The sequence below is a fragment of the Sus scrofa genome, chromosome 18 (assembly GCF_000003025.6).
Source record: "Sus scrofa isolate TJ Tabasco breed Duroc chromosome 18, Sscrofa11.1, whole genome shotgun sequence".
Lineage (NCBI taxonomy): Eukaryota > Metazoa > Chordata > Mammalia > Artiodactyla > Suidae > Sus > Sus scrofa.
Window position 1 is genome coordinate 30,208,447 of NC_010460.4, and position 18,953 is coordinate 30,227,399.

Genomic DNA, 18,953 nt, shown 5'->3' on the forward strand with positions numbered 1-18,953 from the left:
ATGAATAAAAGACTTTCAAATTGATATAAATCATAATCACAGTGATTGACATTTTGTTACTTTTTATTCCAAATTATCTTATTCACAAATACAAACTGGACTCTTCCATATACTGTGGTAATTTCTCATTTAATAATAAATTAGATCCACACACAAAAAAGATCATCGGTAAAGGTAAATAGGTAATTTAAAATGATATTATAAATGCATATATTATTTCTTCTTTTAATTGACTTAAAAACTACATAAAATAATATTTATATAATTTTATCGGTGAGCCTAAAACATATGGAACAAAGCTGTATTGGATTAAGAAAATGATACCAAATAGTAACTTGAATCCACAGGAACAAATGAAGAGAACCAGAAAGCTAACATAAAAGACTCTGCAACTATATATTGCATTTATTTCCTCTCTCAAGTTTTTAATAGATAAAAATTATATAAAGTAATATATATTATATTTCTTGTGTTCATAATATACATAAATCTAAAATGTATATTAGTAATAACACAGAAAGAGGGTAGAGGGATTCAAGCTATAAAGACGTAATGTTTCTGTATCATACTGGAATCAATTTGGTATAAATATAAAGAAGTTTCTATTAAGTGTATTTGGAAACTCTACAGGAGCCACTAAGAAAATAAGTGAAAATGTAAAGTTTCAAAATTGCTACAGAAATTAAAACATTATGTAAGAAAATATTCAATTAATGCAAGAGAAGATTTAAGGGGATAAACAGAGAAAAAAATCTCATGATACATGAAGGAAACAAATAGTAAAATGCTAGAAATAAGTCCAATTGTATCAGTAATAACATTAAGTGAATTAAACAGTCCAATTAAAAGGCTGAAAATACAAGACCAAATTAAAGAAAAAATCAAGATTCACCTACATGCTGTCTACAAAAAATATGCTTTAGTTTCAAAAATACAAATGAAGCAAATGTAAAAGTATGACTACATATATATATATGTATATATATCATGCAAATAACCATAATACAGCTGGAGTGGCCACACTATCAGACAAAATAGACTTTAAAACAAACAAAAGTAAGTTACTAGAGATAAATAAAGGTAGTTTATAATCATAAAAGTCTGACTCCATCAGGAAGCTCTAACAATTATACACATATATGCACCTTACAATAGAGTTCCAAACTTCATGAAGCAAAGATGAACAGAACTGAGAGGAAAAATAAACAATTAAACAAGAGTAGTTGAGACTTCAATATTCCACTTTTAATTACAGATTAGAGCAAGTACATGGAAGATCATTAAGAATAAAGAAGACATGAAGAATATCATCAACTAAATAGATCTAACAGACATCTATTGAACACTCTCTGCAAGCACAGGAAAATACACACTTTCCTCAAGCACACATGGGACATTCTCCAGAATGGACCGTACGTTAGGCCATACACAAGACTTAATCAATTTTAAAGGATCAAAATAATGAAAAGTGTATTCTCAGAACATAATAGAATTAAACTAGAAATCTATAATACAAAGAAAAATTGAGATTTGCACAAATATGTAGAATTTAAACATGTTCCTAAATTACTGGTGAATCAAAGAAGAAATCAAAATAATAACTAGAAAATACTTTGAGATGAATAAGATGAAAACACATCACACAAGAATATATGGGATGCCGCTAAGCCATGCTTAGAAGAAAATTGAAAACTGGAAAAAATCCATATTAAAAAAGAAAAATCTTAAATAAAAAAAATCGTACCTTCTACTTAAAAAAAACAACCAGAAAAAAACCTGAAATACTTAAAAAAAAAACCAGAAAAAAAACTGAACTCAAGCAAAAATAAGGAAGTAAACAATAAATGAAATAAATGAATTATAGAATAGAAAAATAGAGTAAATCAATGATACCAAAGTTGATTCTTTAAAAAATATTAACAAAATTGACAAATCTTTGGCTAGACTGAAAAATAAAAATGAAAACAAATTAATAAAATCATAAATGAAAGAGGTGTGAGTTTCTACTAATGTTTCAGAGATAAAAAATTTTATTAAGGGAGTATAATAAACCAGTGTAGTCCTACAAATTAGGCAAATTAGATGGCATCAGCAAATCCCTAAAAAGATACAAACTACCAAAACTGACTTAAGAAGATACAGAAAAATCTGAATTATTTAAAGCAAGTAATTATGATTGGATTAGTAATTTAAAAAATTCTCACAAAGAAAAACCAGGTACAAAGGGCTTTCCTTTAGATTTCTACCAAGTATTTAAATAGTTAATACTAATCATTCACAAACTCTTCTAAAAAAGGAAACAGAAGGGACTTCCCAAATCATTCTATGAAGACTATATTATTTTGCTACCCAGACAATACAAAGACATCACAAGAAAATGCAATTACAGAACCAATATATCTTATGACTATAATAAAACAATCTCAATAACATACTAGCAAGTTGTAAAAAAGATTATATATCATGATTATGTGGAACTTATCCCAGGAATGCACAGTTGGTTCTTCAACCTGATAAAAGCCAGCTAAAATTGAACCTCTCATACACTGAATTCTTTAAACTGGATCATGGACCTAAGTGTAAAACCTAAAATAATAAAACTCTTAGGAGAAAACATAGGAATAACTATTTGTTACCTTAGGTTAGGCAATAGTTTCTTAGATATGGGTATTGAAAACATGAGGAAAAAATAAATTGGATCTTATCAAAATTAAAAACTTTTGTGCTGCAAATGAAATAATCGACAATAGGAAGACAAACCATAGAATGAGAGAATATACTTGCAGATTATATATCTGAAAAGAGATTTGTATCTGGAATGCATAAAAAACTGTTACAATAAAATAATTTCTTTGTTTTTTTGTCTTTTGAGGGCTGCACCCACAGCATATGGAGGTTCCCAGGCTAGGGGTCCAGTTGGAGCTGAAGCTGCCAACCTAACGCCACAGTCATGGCAACACCAGATCTGAGCTGCGTCCAATCTACACCACAGCTCACAGCAATGCCACATCCTTAATCCACTGAGTGAGGCCAGGGATCAAACCTGTGTCCTCATGGATGCTAGTCAGATTCGTTTCCGCTAAGCCCCAATGGGAACTCCAACACAACTGAATAATTTCAAAAGACAACCCAATTTTAAAATGAGCAAAGGACCTGAATAGTCATTTCTCCAAAGAAGACTGGAAAGATGACCAATAAATACATGAAAATATGCTTGATAATTAGTCTATTAATGAACTGAAAATTAAAACCACAAGAAGATACACTCCACACCCACAGAATAATTAAAAAAACAAAAAGAAAAAAGAGCACAGGAATGGGCGAGGATATGGAGAAATCAGATCCTGTACATGTCTCCCATATTGCTGATGAAACTTAATGCTCACGGGCATATAAAATAGTGCAGCCACTTTTGAAAAACACTTGGCGGTATTTCAAAATGTTAAACATAACATTACTATATGATCCAGTAATTTTACTCCAAGATATAAACCCAAGAAAAATGAAAAGATATTTCTATATAAAAACATGTACATGAGAGTTATCAAGTAGCAAAAAGATAAAAAATACCAAGTGTCCAGCAATGGATGAAGGAAAAAATGAAATGTGGTACAGCTATCCTACTCAATATTGTTCAGTCATAGAAGGGAATGAAGTACTGATACATGCTACAGCAAGGGTCAGTCTTGAGAATGTTATGCTAACTGAAAGAAGCCAGACACAAAAGGCCACATATTGTATGATGTATGATTTAATTTGTATGAAATGACCAAAATAGTTACAGAGACAGAAAGTTAATTTACTGGATTCCTAGTGTTGTGGGTGAGTTAGAGAGAATAGGGAATAATTGCTAATGGGAATGGGATTATTTTTGAGTGACAAAATGTTCTTAAATTAGATGGTGCCTATGGCTGCACAATTCTGTGAATATATTAACAATAATTGAATAGTAAACTTTAAGTGGGTGAATTTTATGATATGTGAATTATATGTCAATAAATCTATCAAAATTTTACATTATTAATCTTTATTTTCGAGAAGTTTTTAGAACTTTAATTTCTATTTTGTTATCAGAGTTTCGATGTTAACTACCCCATCTTTTTACAACACCTGCCATAGTCTTCATTTATTTACCTTGGCTCATCTTGGTTGATTGCCATTAGTTATTGAATAATTGCTTTCAGGATTCAGGAGAGATCTGTATGTGGCTTATTTATGAGTTTTTACACATCGCAAGCTTCTTTTTTGACCTCAGACTATTTGGCTAGGTTTACAGTTCTTAGTTTACAAAATTTTTTTTCATCAAAATTCTGTACACATTACTTCTTTGTATGTTGTTACTGAATGTTATAGAGCAAAATACTATTTTTGGTCTTCTTATGTAAACCAGAATTCCTTTTAGAGTATTTAAAAGGAATTAAAAACCATTGAAAGATGGTTTTTATTTGAGCTTGGATGTTCACATAATGTTTATTCATCTTTAAATTCAAACACATAATCAGGAAATTTTACCTGGAACTCTAAAGGAGACCTTGTGTTCTACACACCAAAGTCTATAGTTTTCTGAATTAAATTTTCTTCTTTTGTTTGTCTCCTCAGCCCATTATAATAATTGGTGTCCTTAGTTTTGATTTCTCTTTATGTAACACTTAATATCCACACATTTAATACCTCTTGACATCCATGTCTACTGCATTGTCTTATTGTTTGAATTTTGTAGTCTTTTCCTTGTTTTCAGGAGGGCTTCTTAAATTTGTCACAGAACCATTGAGTTTTCTGCAGTGTCTGTTATAATGTTTAATTCACTTAAGAAAACTTAGATTTTTAAATTTTGTCTTTCTCTGATAATCTCTAGGTCCATCCATGTTGCTGCAGTTGACATTATTTCATTCTTTTTATGGCTGAGTAGTATTCCATTGTATATGTGTACCACATCTTCTTTATCAATTCCTCTGTCAAGGGATGTTTAGATTGCTGCCATTCTTGGCTATTGTAAATTGTTCTGCAGTGAAATTGGGGTGCATGTATCTTTTAAATTATAGTTTTCTTTAGATATAGGCGCAGAAGTGGGATTGCTGGATCATATGGTAACTCAGTTTTAGTTTTCTAAGGTATCTCCATACTGTTCTCCATAGTAGCTAAACCAATGTACTTCCAACCAACAGTGTAGACGGGTTCCTTTTTCTCTACATCCTCTCCAGCATTTAATATTTGTTGATTTTTTTTTTATTATGCCCATTCTGACTGGAGTGAGGTGATACTTCATTGTAGCTTTTTTTTCTTTTCTTATTTTTTCAGTCTTTTTAAAGCTGTACCTGTGGCATATGGAGGTTCCCAGGCTAGGGGTCAAACCAGAGCTACAGCTGCTGGCCTATGCCACAGCCACAGCAATGTGGGATTTGAGCCACATCGTGACCTACACCACAGCTCACGGCAGTGCCAGATCTGTAACTCACCGAGCAAGCCCAGGGATTGAACCTGCATCCTCATGGATACTAGTTGAATTTGTTAACCACTGAGCCACGAGGGGAACTCCCCCTTCATTGTAGTTTTGACTTGCATTTCTCTAATAATTAGCAAGCTTGAGCATTTTTTTCATGTGCCTGTTGGCCATCTGTATGCCTTCTTTGGAGAAATACCTATTTAAGTCTTCTGCCTATTTTTTGATTGTGTTTTTTGTTCTTTTATATTGAGCTGTATGAGCTACTTATATATTTTGGAACTCAATCCCTTGTCAGTCGCATCATTTGCAAATATTTTCTCCCATCCTGTAGATGGTCTTTTTGTTTTGCTTATGCTTTCCTTTGCTGTGTAGAAGTTTTAAGTTTAATTAGGTCCCATTTGTTTATTTTTGCTTTTATTACCATTATGCTAGAAGATGTATCTAAAACAACATTGTGGCAGTTTATGCCAAAGAATGTTCTGCCTGTTTTCCTCTAGGAGTTTTATAGTATCCAGTCTCACACTTATGTCTTCCTAGAGATTATCTAAAGTAAGCCAGACAGAGAAAGACAAATATCATATAATGTCATTTATATTTGAAATCTAAAAGAAAATGATACAAATTAAGTAATTTACAAAAAAGAAATAGACCACAGACAGAAAAAAAATTTACGGTCGCCAAAGGGTATACAGAGGGGGGAGGGATAAATTAGGAGGTTGGGATTAATATATATACACTACCGTATATAAAATAACTAACAAGGACCTGTTGTATAGCACAAGGAACTATACTCAACATTTTGTAATAACCTGTAAGAGAAAAGAATCTGCAGTATCTGAATCACTATGCTATACACATGAAACTAACATAATACTGTAAATCAATTATACTTCACTGTAAAAATTTATTTTTTGCCTTGCAATCCTAATTTTCTCTGTAGGTCTTTTTTTCAGCCTGTTCTTATGTCTACTTGCTTCTCATCTCAACCTCTGTGGTCAAATGTTTTTCATATTTAGGCTTATGTCATGGGAAATAGAATTTATTCTACCCAGCTTAAGTCAAAATGGATGTATTATAGGTTGTCTGACTTACAGAATGTCCAGAATACCTGAGGAAACAAATCGCAGGTTGAGATTTCAGAGGCGACTCTGTAACTATACTGCAGAACCTGACCACCACAGGAAATGATAGTCTCTGTTTTATCAGAAAATATCACCTACCAATGTGGAACATGTCTGCTGCAGCTCCAGACTGTGTTGCCACTACCACAAACCAGAAACCACTATAATCAATCTTTAAGGCACCACCATAAAGAAATTGCCATGATACCAGCTCCAAACCAATGCTATCCGTATTGCATCCTGAAGAGCAAAACAGAGGGCATATATCCTGCCTTGGCATCCACAAATCTAGTGACCAGGCACTGAGACCTCTGCTAATGGTGTAGCAGAAAAAAGCACATGCCTCTTTGACCATCCTTGCCAACAGAAATAGAAACAACATTTTGTTTCACTTCTACTTTCCAAATCTCATTCAAGTCTATATGAGTGGTAGAATTTTAATCATATCCAGCAACTTAGCTGTAGTGGGGCCTGTGGGAAAAAAAAATGTGGTTTTTAGTTTTCTAATACCTACAGTATCATAAGCAACCTTGAGAGACATTTAGATAGATGTTGAATACCAAGCCACCGTATCTACCTCAATTTACTGCTTTGGTTACTCAACTTTGATCAAGTCCTTTCCAATTTTAACCTTTCAGATGACAGCAACGGAACAGCAAAATACAAAATACATCCTGCAATAATGAAGCTTTCAAAGTACAAGTGGAATGGCTTTCGCCTTCTGTGTAAAAAAGGAGGCCTACAATCTCATTAGTCACCACATCTCCCACATTCAGTCATAGCCCCATCTTTATATTCTTTAAATTATGGACAAAATTGCAAAGTAAACTAATACCAGCATGCTCCAAATAAAATGATAAAAAGAAAATGGTGAGAAAATAAAATTGGTTAGCAAAAGTGCTACAGATATAATCACACAAGGAAGATAATATGAATTGCTATTTAAGCCCTTATTTCTGCAATGGGTCACCAGGTCATAATTATTTATAACTTTCTTCCTTCTAAAACCTTTTCATAGGTCTCTTTATCATTGGGAAAAATACCATATGAGTTGGGAATTTTAACTGGTGGAGTGACCCAAACTTTCATAACTGAACTGTTTGAGCCTTTATTGATCCTGTGTGCTGTTCCATTAAATTTTATAGTTGGACTTGGCAGAGCCAAAATGTGTTCTAGAAGACTTCATGAGCTGTAGATATGCTTTTCCCTGCCCCACATGAGAACAGAAACCTCATTTCCACCTTAGTAATCGGGATTAATCACCCCAGAAAATATAATAATCCTCTCTCTGTCTCTTGGCCCAATGTCATGCGTAGCTCAATATTAAAAGGTGGCAGTCTTAACTTTCAATTCAAAAAAACGTTGATGTGTTCGTGGTGGAAGGATTCATCTCTTGGGTTCCAAGTCCTCAAAATTATCAGAAGCAAAGTCACAGGAATGAGAACCAAAAATATTGTTAGTGGGTCCTTAAATGTACTAAAGCAGAAGTGCTACTAGTACTTCAACCCCTTAGTGCCCAGACATATGTTTCAACTACAAGAGAAAAAGGACTGCACATCATTTGCTGGCTGAAAGCATATGTCGTACTATAGGGAAACATTCTACCGTAGTGAAGTACAAATTTACAGTTTTCAATGGTCTATATTTACAAAAGGCCCATTGTTTTTGAGTACATGCTAAGAATAGTGAATCCCTCAGGAGTCAGCCTACTTTCTCACCTATTTAGTCTACATAATGAATGTCTTGGTCAGTCAAGAGTTGTGTTATGTAGCAATACCATGGTTTAAAACATAAACTCTTCAGTAAGTCCAAAAATATTGATTACAAAGTAGACTGTAAAGGCAAATCCATATCCCACATAAGCCAGTGCACTCACTAGTCAGTACACCTACCTCCTCTCCCATGTAGGAGGAATCCAGTGTGATCTACTTGTCCCAGTTGCTGGCTGGGCAGGCCATCCTAGCAATTGTTTTATAGGTTACTGAGTGCTGGCAACCAGCAACAGAGACTCAGTTTTGCTTTAGTAATAGTGATGATTTAAGTAATTTTTGCCACTACAAGTCTACTTTCTAAGGCTAACAACATCATTGCTGCCTTCAAACGTAACTGCTTTTGGGAGCCAATCACATATAATCTTCTGAGTGTTTCTTGTACAACATCCATCACAGTACAGAGTGGAGAATAGAATTGCCCTCCAAGTAGTTAAAGCCAAAGAATTTTATTATAGGATCTTAAGTGGATTTTTAATTTTATTATATGTATAATTTTATTATAGGATCTTAAGTGGATCTTATAGTGGCTTAAGTGGCTGTTGGGAGGCCTGAAGGAAATGGACATAACAACCTCTCAACATCTACTAAGATATTATCCAGACACAAGGTGTCTACTAATGTTGTTGCCAGAAAGTCAATATCTCTATTATGGACTTGCCTATAGTAGAACTGAGCCCACTGCCACATTTTTGCCTTTAAATCTTACCCAGGGCCATTCATTTGTTGAAACTTAAACCATAAAGAGAACTTAAGCTATAAAAGAATCCTAGAAATGTTTTCAGCTTTCTAGGCAAAATGGAGAAGTTTAGGATGAATATAGAAAGCTAGGGTATCATATTTATAGCCCCTTCCGACATTGGGTTACTTCTCCTTTCCTTTGGTTGAATTGGTTTACTAATTTATTGGTTCATTCATTCATTTACTCATTCGTTCCACAACACTTGACATTTCATTTATATTACTAGAATTTGTTTTACCAAAAATTTCTTCGATGGCAAGGCCTTTGTTTCAGTTTATATCACCAGAGCATGTTACATCCATAGTAGGGGATCAACTAATACTCAGTTTTATTGAATTTTTGATAGTTCAAAGTAGACTGTCAAACATTTACTTCTACTTTCTCTAGATTTAAAAATAAAAGTAGACATTTCATAACAGATGCTTTCTTTCATATTGCAGAATCTCTTGGCAATCTTCACTTGGGTTTTCACTCATTCACTTATTCTTTTTTTTTTTTTTTGTCTTTTTTTGCCTTTTCTAGAGCCGCTCCAGTGGCATATGGAGATTCCCAGGCTAGGGGTCTAATCGGAGCTGCAGCCACCGGGCTACGCCAGCCAGAGCCACAGCAACGCAGGATCTGAGCCACGTCTGTGACCTACACCACAACTCAAGGCAATGTCAGATCCTTAACCCACTGAGAAAGGCCAGGGATTGAACCCGCAACCTCATGGTTCCTAGTCGGATTCGTTAACCACCGAGCCACGACGGGAACTCCATCATTCACGTATTCTTAAAAGACAAGCGATAAATCCACCTAGAAGTCTGCCTGTAAACACAGCTTCTCCTTTTGTGTCCTTATGTTATTTTTTTTTGCTTGTTCTCAGATTTCTGCTTTTAGCTATTCAGATGGAGGGCTGGTAAATGCAAATTTATATTATCTAGGTAGAACTTTGCTTCCCAAGAGAAGCAAAAGGCAGTTTGAATACAGAACTTTCCCGAGGAAGATCTTCGTGCAGGAAAGAGAAAGCGGGTCTTTGTGCAGTTTCTTCTATATTTGGTGAAGCTGGTGCACCAAGATAAAGTGCTCTGGTCTTTCTGCACAACCTGCTGGCCAGGTGTACTATGAAGCTCCTCCTGTGCCTCCTCCTGGCATGGGGTGCCTCCTTGTCATGCAAGATCCATGCCCAAGGTTGACCAGTAAAATACAGAATGTCCAATTAACTTCTTAATGTAAGATGACAAACATGTTACTAGTTTAAGTATGTACCAAAGTACATAGGAAAATGCAATTGCAGTAAAATATTTTTCATTGATCATCTGAAAGACAAATGCTCCTGAGCATCCCGTATTTTTTGTTTATTTATTTGCCACATCTGGCAAACCTAACCATGCCACACCCAGTGGAATTCTGTGTATCATTGAAAAGCCAACATAGCTAATGGCACTGTTAACTTTCAAGGAGGCCGTATAAAATTATATATGAAGACACCACCTCAAGTCAAATTGCCAGACTGTATATACATCTTGATTCCTTCACTTATCATTTTACTTTGGATAAGTTGCTGTGCTTTACTTACCTAATAAATCTGTCTAATAAGTGTAGCTACTGCCCAGGTCAATAGGAGCATTAAATGTGAAGATTTATCTTAAGCATTTAGAAGAGCACCTGGCATATAATAAACTCTCCATAACAATTAAATATGGTTATTATTTCTGCTGAGAAAACAAGGAAATTCCAGGCCTCTCCCACACAACTAAGTGGAAATGCATTTCTTCTAAAACAGTAAAAATGATACCAAATTTAAACTCTCCATCTACCCCATAGATTCTCCTTGCCCCCAATGTTCATGCTTCCAATTAAAAAGGTGACAGGGGTCTGCCAGCCCATCCTCTGATTGCTTCCTGAGAGTCTGAACCATTTTCTCCAGAGAGAAATTTTGAACAAGGCTTCGGTGCCTTGTCATTTCATCTGCACTAAATCTAGCAGAAATACGCTGCTATTTCTGACAATGGAAATGATAACCCTTCTCTGGTCCTTTAACTGATGCAGATTAGTGTCTATTTTTATATTCCTTTGGTCATTTCAGGAGACATGTAACAGGATGGAAATTAGACCCCTGGACTCAAGTCGTCAGCTTTCTCAGTATTCCAAAGCATAAGCAGAACCTTCATTTTGTTTTAATCACTTGACTGTATTGATACTTAATAACTCATATGATACTTAAAATTCAGAGAGACAACGGTGGAGAAAAGATCTTTCAACGTAAGCTTCATTGATTGTCTCACTTCTGTGTTGTTTATAAATTTTGGCTCAAACCTCCTCACTAGTTCTATATGTTAATAGATGAAATTCCCTCTTTCTTCAGTTAATGTAATACAGATCTAATCCTTATGCAATGATTCTAGCCTAGGCTTCTTTCCAGTCCTCTGGAGTTATTTATATGCAATTTTCAAACAGAAATGATCTTTCCTATATGCACTAATAATATTTACATTTTTAAATGGAACACAGACTCAGAGTTGAGGTAAAAGGTTATGAGGTCAAAGAAACACAGAGATTAGATCTTTAACCAGGGCAGACTGTTACATATTGAAAATAGCAATATCATATTTTTGCAAATTTCATGCTCTTGTTGGAGACATAGATGCCTAATTGTAGAAGAATTTCTTTTTAAAAAGAACAACTGTGTTCACTAATAACTATTTAAGTAGCCCAGATGAAGGTCATGTCTATTAGGATAAAAATATTTCTGAACAATTCCAAACAATGAAGTCCAAAACATTGCATGAAAAGGGATGGAAATAATGGAATAATATTAGTGATATTGAATAATAATGGAATAATAATGGAATACAATCAGTGATAGTAAAACAAATATAAAATCATAGCTAACAGACCTATTTTTTCAAGGAGTGAATTTTCTATTTGCAAGAAAGCTAAATATTGAAAGATTATTTTTATAGTGCTGTATACAACTCTTGATGAATTAAAATTCTCTAAAAACCCAAACATCATGGAATGAATATAGAACCAAAGCAAGGTATGAAAGTAAAAAGCAGGGTAACTGAAAAATGCCCTCACTTCTCTCTGGTTCTCTGTACTCATTCCTCCAAAAAATGGGCTTCAGGAAGAGCAGTCTATTGAGCTCCCATTAGCTTGCATAGGTTTTATTTTTTGCCTTTTCACATTAGAATAAGGTTCTTGGTGGAATGGCTGACACTATGCTCTCTACTGTATGAAGTTAGGTCTTTCGTAGCTATGATAAATAGCTCCTTCGTGTCTAACAGAAAGTTTGCTGTAGTTTATCTCAAGTGGTGGAGGTTTATAGTATGAATATGGAGCATTTTGAGACATAATATTCCTTTCTTTTATACACTGATTCTAGTTGCTGGGTATCATGCCTAGTTATCCAAAAATAAAATATTTATAAGTTATTCTTAGAAGATGTGACAGCTCCCACATTCAACCTCTAAATTTGAAGAATATTGGCTTACCAATACATGTGCTAGATCAGAGGTCAGCAAATCTTTTCTTTAAATGGCCGACAATAAATATTTTAGAGTTTGGGGGCTTTACGTTTTCTATTGCAGCTACTCATTTCTGCCCTTATAAGGGGAATGCAGCCACAAAAAAGCTATAGACAATATGCAAATGCATGGCATGCCTGTGTTCCAATAAAACTGTATTTACAAAACCAGGTAACAAGCCTGTGGAACCTAGTTTGCCACCCCTAGTCCTAGATAACTCTGTTTTTATGTAATGAAGTAATAGCTAATAGTAACAGCTTTTATCTTTTTTACTAAAATGGTAAATAAGGGTGCATTATTTTGTTTTTTACTTCTCTAAAGTAAGTACATGATACATAACCCCATACCTTTTTATGCATGTGTGTTGCTTATATGTGTAAACCATAAATTATATTTAAACTGTTAAGATTTTTTTCAGAATCAGAAGAAATATTTCATAAATGTATACTTTTAATCATAACTATTTCAAGGAACCCCCATCTGCATCTCTTATTTTTATTGAATTTATATGAATAATGAGCACAAAGGGAATGGCAAAAATTTATTTTTTAACCTTAAAAGGAATGGCCCAGGATGAATATAGTAACTCATCTCAAAACCAGCCATAACATGAAAAAGAAAACAAAAGTTATAAATTAGACCTACTTTGGTCAGTAACCATCAAATACAACCTAACAACATACCAGTTAAAGCAGTCAGAGATATGGGCAAAAGAGTAATGAAGAATATATACCTTTTCAAAATGAGGCTAGTCCAATCCCATACATCTAGCATATGAATAAATTCCATTTGAAACCCTCAATAGAAGTACTGTATTTTAAAGAACAAAAGAGGCAGCTTCAGGCTATTTTTCATAATTTTTCTAATTCATTGTTTTAATGGAATAGGAGAGTTTTGTGGGACTGAAAGGAAAAAAAAAAAAAAAAAGAAGCCCTCTCTGATGAGCTCTGAATTTGCAAATAGTAACTGCCACCTGAATAAAGTACAGTACTTTGAATGATGGTGATATTGTCAATGATGCATTTTAAATCAATGTAGCTCTAAAAGAAGGTAAGATCTTTTCATTTCACATTACTGTATTTACCATTTTTTTCTGGTCTTTTCTTAGGTAATAAGGAATAAAGGAACTTATCTTAGAAAAAAGTGACAATGAAGGAAGAAATCCTGACCTTCAGTTTTATTAATAATAATAATTATTATATTATTATCATATTATTTATCTATAAAAAATATTTGACAAGAAATTGTAGTTCTCCTGTGAAGATCAAGAAACATCCTGATTTACAGCTATAAATAATACTTCTGAAATTGTAGCAATCCATTAAAGGAAAAAGTAAGAGCAAGGTGTTCCCAAGCACTGTTCCTTTCACAGATACACAGTCCTTAGAAATTTCAAAAAGAGCTACTTATTTGCAAGTGTATAATTTCTGAATTTTGAGAACTATATTCTAGAGGATCGTTTTTCGCAGCCCGAAGAATGAGCTGAATCCAATGAAGGAAAGCAAAGGTTAACTGAGTTATCCAGTAGCATCTTCTGTCAGGAAAGAAAAAAAGATAAAAGCCTCTAGACTTCATGGGGAAAGATGACTATACCACACGAGTTCTAAGCCACATGATCAGGACAAGTGAGTTACAATACAGAAAAAGACTAAGGTAAGACAAGTAGAGCATCTTTGTGTCAGTAAAGGGTGTACTAACAAGAAAAATCTGAGCTCGAATTATGAGGCTCAAGAGAAAAAGCAGTGGGTTTTTTTGATGGTGGGAAGAGTGTGGCAAGTGTCTTTTTCACTGAAAGGTTAGTTTTGGCCCTTACACCTCTTAGTGTTGCTTCAGCTGTACAATGTCTTTGTCAAACCTAGGCTCTTCATTCTAATAATTAAAAGAGACCAGAAAGCATTGCTTATCCTGGATTCACTCACTTCTCTGTTATAAACATAGAGAAATAAGCCTTTTGGGAGAGCTCAGTATGTTTTCTGATGAACTAGAAACCACAGTGGGATTTCAACACTCAATTTTAGCCCTAGGTTAAGTCAGGGAATGTAGTGTCTCAAAATTAGAATAAAATAAAGAACTCATTAAAGACATGTTATAACCATGAGCATTGAGTCTTGGATAAGACTTTGAAAGAAAGTGATAATAAATTACACTTCCACTGTATCAAGAAATATGTGATGATTTCTGCCTGAGACACTATCATGTAAGTAAACCTGGTGACTATCTATGTATAAAAATCAGCGATCACATTTATTTATTTGTTTATTTATTTGCATCAAAACTAGAAAGTCTGTTTCATTACTAGAAATTATTTTATATTCCTGGTAGCTGCAACAGCATGGGCCTTGAAGATACTAGAGACTCATTCTTATTAAGACATTAGCTGATACATTTAGAAAATTTTTTAGCTGCAAAAATAACAGGAGGCCAACTGCTTAACAATAAAAAACAATTGAAAAGAACACTAAACATGTATTATTTCTCTGTAATCTCAAAATTTATAGGTTGTAGATGATGGAAATCAACTCTAGCTGATTTAAGAAAAAATTTTCGAATAGATGGCTCCCAAAATCTCTGCACCGATCCGAGAAACAGGTGCAGAGGTTTGCAGCCAAGGATGAAACTAAAATCATCTTGCAAACCTTGTCCCATGAAAACACCACTGTTGAGACCCTTGGGCATGGACAGACCAGCTTTCACCACTGGCACTACCAAAGCAGAACCTGAGACATTGGTGTTGGCAATGCTGCCCAGCTGCCTCTGGAAAGTGGACATAGCTACTGCTGGTGGACTACCCTCACTTGAAGTGTTTCCTCCTGGTCCATGCTCTTTCATATCACAAGCTCCTGTTAAGATAGGGCAGAGTCTAGTTTGCGAGAAAAAATGGGAAAGTGGCAACTTTGGTTTTATAATGTAAGGTTGACTTTACGTAATAGTGAGGAGGCATCCTAGCACAGAAAGAGGATTGGATTGTTGGATAGTCAAAAAGAAAGACAAATGTCCATTGCTCCCACAGAATCAGAAGTCCAGTTATTGAGTTCTAGATTGATGATTTATTAGCTCTGTGCTGTAAGAACCTAGATTTTTCCTGTCTCTTCCCTCTGCAGTCCTCAGTAAGTTGACCTTTGGTTTTTGCTTTTTTTTTTTCTTTTCTTTTCAAGTTGTATTTCTTCATTTGCTTATGTTTCCTAAGGCAGCTGCAGAATTTCTAAATCAGTATGTATTCCAGGCTCAGAGAATAGTGCCAGGAAGAAAACTGTCTGGGCTTAAAGGTATGAAGTTTTCTAGATGGGTTGCATCAAGAGAGACATTTGATATACTTGAAAGACATTCACTTAAAAGTGCCAGCCCTGGGAGTGAGCGAGAGAGATGTAAAATCTCCAAAGATAAAATTGTGTTTCTTTTATTACTGTTTGAGCCCCAGGGGAACAATAACAAGAAATCTGCAGAAGCCCTGAGGACTACTTATTGATATGAAGGAATTCTTGAAGAGGGTTCTCACCAAAAGGAAGGTGGAGAAAGGGATCAATGATTTCATGATCTATTATTGCTACGTTTACAATTATCCTAAAGGGCTCCAACATGTACCCCACCAAAATGATCCAAACCCATTACTAACATACCAATATTATAACTTTATCCTTTTGGTCTTAAAAAAATATTCTATTAAAGCATAAAGAAAGGGTCTTAGTTAAAATTCTTTCAGTTGTAAGTGAAAAAAACTTAATCCAATTGGCTTAAGAAAAAGAAGAACTTAATGTATCATATCATGGAAACGTCTATAGGAGAACTGACTAAGCTTGAGGCAGGAGCTCAAATGATGCCATCAGGACCCTCTTCATCTATTTCTACTTCTGTCTTTATGCCAGTGCCAGTAATGACAGTGATGGTTACACATGGTATAGCAGCTCCAGATTTTACATCCTCACAACTTCAAGGCCAATGAAAGAAAGAAAGAAAGAAAGAAAGAAAGAAAGAAAGAAAGAAAGAAAGAAAGAAAGAAAGAAAGAAAGAAAGGAAGAAAGAAAGAAAGGAAGAAAGAAAGAAAGAAAGAAAGAAAGAGAAAGAAAGAAAGAAAGAAAGAAAGAAAAAGAAAGAAAGAAAGAAAGAAAGAAAGAAAGAAAGAAAGAAAGAAAGAAAGAAAACCAAAACTCTGATTTGTTTCCAGATATTTCAGCAATATCTCATTGACTGTGATTAGCTCACATACCCATCCCTAAACCTTTCACTGTCCTGGGAAATTATATGCTGTGACACATCACAAAGTCATCCCTGGAGTCTGGAAGGTGGTCAGCCCAACTGAAGAAGCCTGGAAGCTAAAACAGAGTGAGATAATACTCTCTCAGAAAGAAGTCTGGCCAAGGTTTTTTTTTTTTTTTGTGAATAAATTTTGGGGGCAAAAATAAACCGATGTCCCCAGCACTTTATCAAAAATTATCTGAACTCTGAAAGGCAAAGATTAGAAAGAAAGTAGATATTTAGGGGAGAAGAGAGTCAAGAAGGAAGAGGTGGATGGTGGATGGGGGTGGTTAAGAATATCAAAGAAACTGACTTACAAATTGACCCTCATGGTAAGCAGTGAAAGGAAAGAGCCCCCGGACTTTTCTGTAGGATTCTAAATCTACAGACATAAGAAACTGTTTTAATGATAGGTGTGAAACTATTTTTCTTTAAATCTAAAGTTTGGAATAGTTTCTGAAATTTGGGGGGATTTATTTATTTATATTTGTTAACATTCAATAACACTTATGCTAGTGCTATGTGCTAGTTTCTATCCTAAATATTTTGTATGCATCTAGTAATGATTAGGAAGATATGTCCTGAGATGAAACTCTTTGTATTTTCGTACTCATGTGACAATTTACTAGTTTATGACTTTGGTCAGATAACTTTATAATCTTTCTACAGTTATTTCCTTCTATGTAAAAAGCAGAGAGAAAGAGTATGTCATTCAAAGGGTTGTCGAAAAGATTAAATAATTTAAAGCATTGAGAACATTACTTATCACATAGTCATTGCTGAATAAATAGGCATTATAAGGATTACATACTGTCGTTGTTATTAAATATCAGTTTCTTCAAGTTTCAAAACCTGTGAGATGGGTACTATTATTAGATACAAGGAAACTAGGGAAAAAGAGATTAAACAATCTTTCAGGCTGCATAGGCAGAAAATTAAGTTGTGTTAAGATCAGAATCCAGGTCTCTCTACTACATAACCTGCATTGTAAACTTCAAAGTTAATGGCTTTTAGGATAGATCATCTGCCAGAATTCAGGACTTTCTGCACGCAGAGAGGAGATATAGGGAAAAACACAGCTGGTCTCTCTACCTTTTTCTTTTGGTATTCTTCATGATTCATGGTCTTCAGAAGCAGTATAGACCATTGTACATTAAGTAATACAGATTGTACTCTGGGGAATAATTAGTCTCATGTAGGCAAGAAACAATCCACCTTCTCATTTCTAATTCAGATTTGGCCATAGCCTGAAAATAATAGTAACTCCAAGTTCCACTCAAAAATGGAATAGATCAATCAACCAGGTAGCCTGCATATCATTAAGGACTTAATTTGCTGGGACCAGGAGTCCACCTTTTTCAGTTAAAATAAGACTAATGCTTAGCATATCAATATTTAAGTGGAATCTATTTTTATTAATTAGGATTTGAAGGTTGTCAGAAACTCACTGCAAATCGTCAATTACCTTGTACCTGGGATGTCCCTTATAACAGTATCGCATTATATAGCCATAAAAAATTCAGAAATAAAGTGAAATGTGCAGGAAATTCTTTATTTAAAATTGAAAGAATGAAAATTAACCCTTATTCTTTAAGAGACCTTATCGTTAACTTCATATCTTTCTAGGTTTTAAAACTATCAAAGAATACTGTAGATACCAGTTCTTTTTTGTTCTACCTAATCCGATTGAACCTACTTTAAATAGCCATAATTGGTGATTTTCCAGATCAAAGGTCTTCCTCAGATCAATGAGCAGAGCTTGTCTATATTGATTACCAGCCATGCCTATGAAAATATCATTTGTTACCTCGGGAATGATAGTGGAATGAAGAGGCTAACACCAAATTGGAAAGAGATCAATGAATTTCATGTAGATAAAAATAAGCATGTTACCTGAGAAGAGGACATCAATTTTCTATGGACCCTGGACCAAACAGCAAAGGAAAAAATTATCTAGTATGTCAGTCCTCTGAGTGCTCCGAATGTCTTCTTATTCATGGCGGAACTTCTAACCTAGCAGAATTTCTTCAACGAGAACAGGAGTGAAAAGGGTTGAGAATTCTTAATTTCTACTGATTGCTATAAAAACGTATCTACATTTTGTTTTTTAAAGTCTAAGCCTCACATTCTCTACAT

At 34.4% G+C, this 18,953-nt stretch overlaps 1 protein-coding gene across 1 annotated transcript in view; it reads left to right on the forward strand.

Moving 5' to 3' along the window:
* The window catches only part of TFEC (transcription factor EC), a 279,833-nt gene that overhangs the window by 228,053 nt on the left and 32,827 nt on the right, over nucleotides 1-18,953 (forward strand). The window contains 1 exon segment of the mRNA XM_013990837.2: nucleotides 11,144-18,773. The gene's annotated coding sequence lies outside the window, so the exon portion shown is untranslated.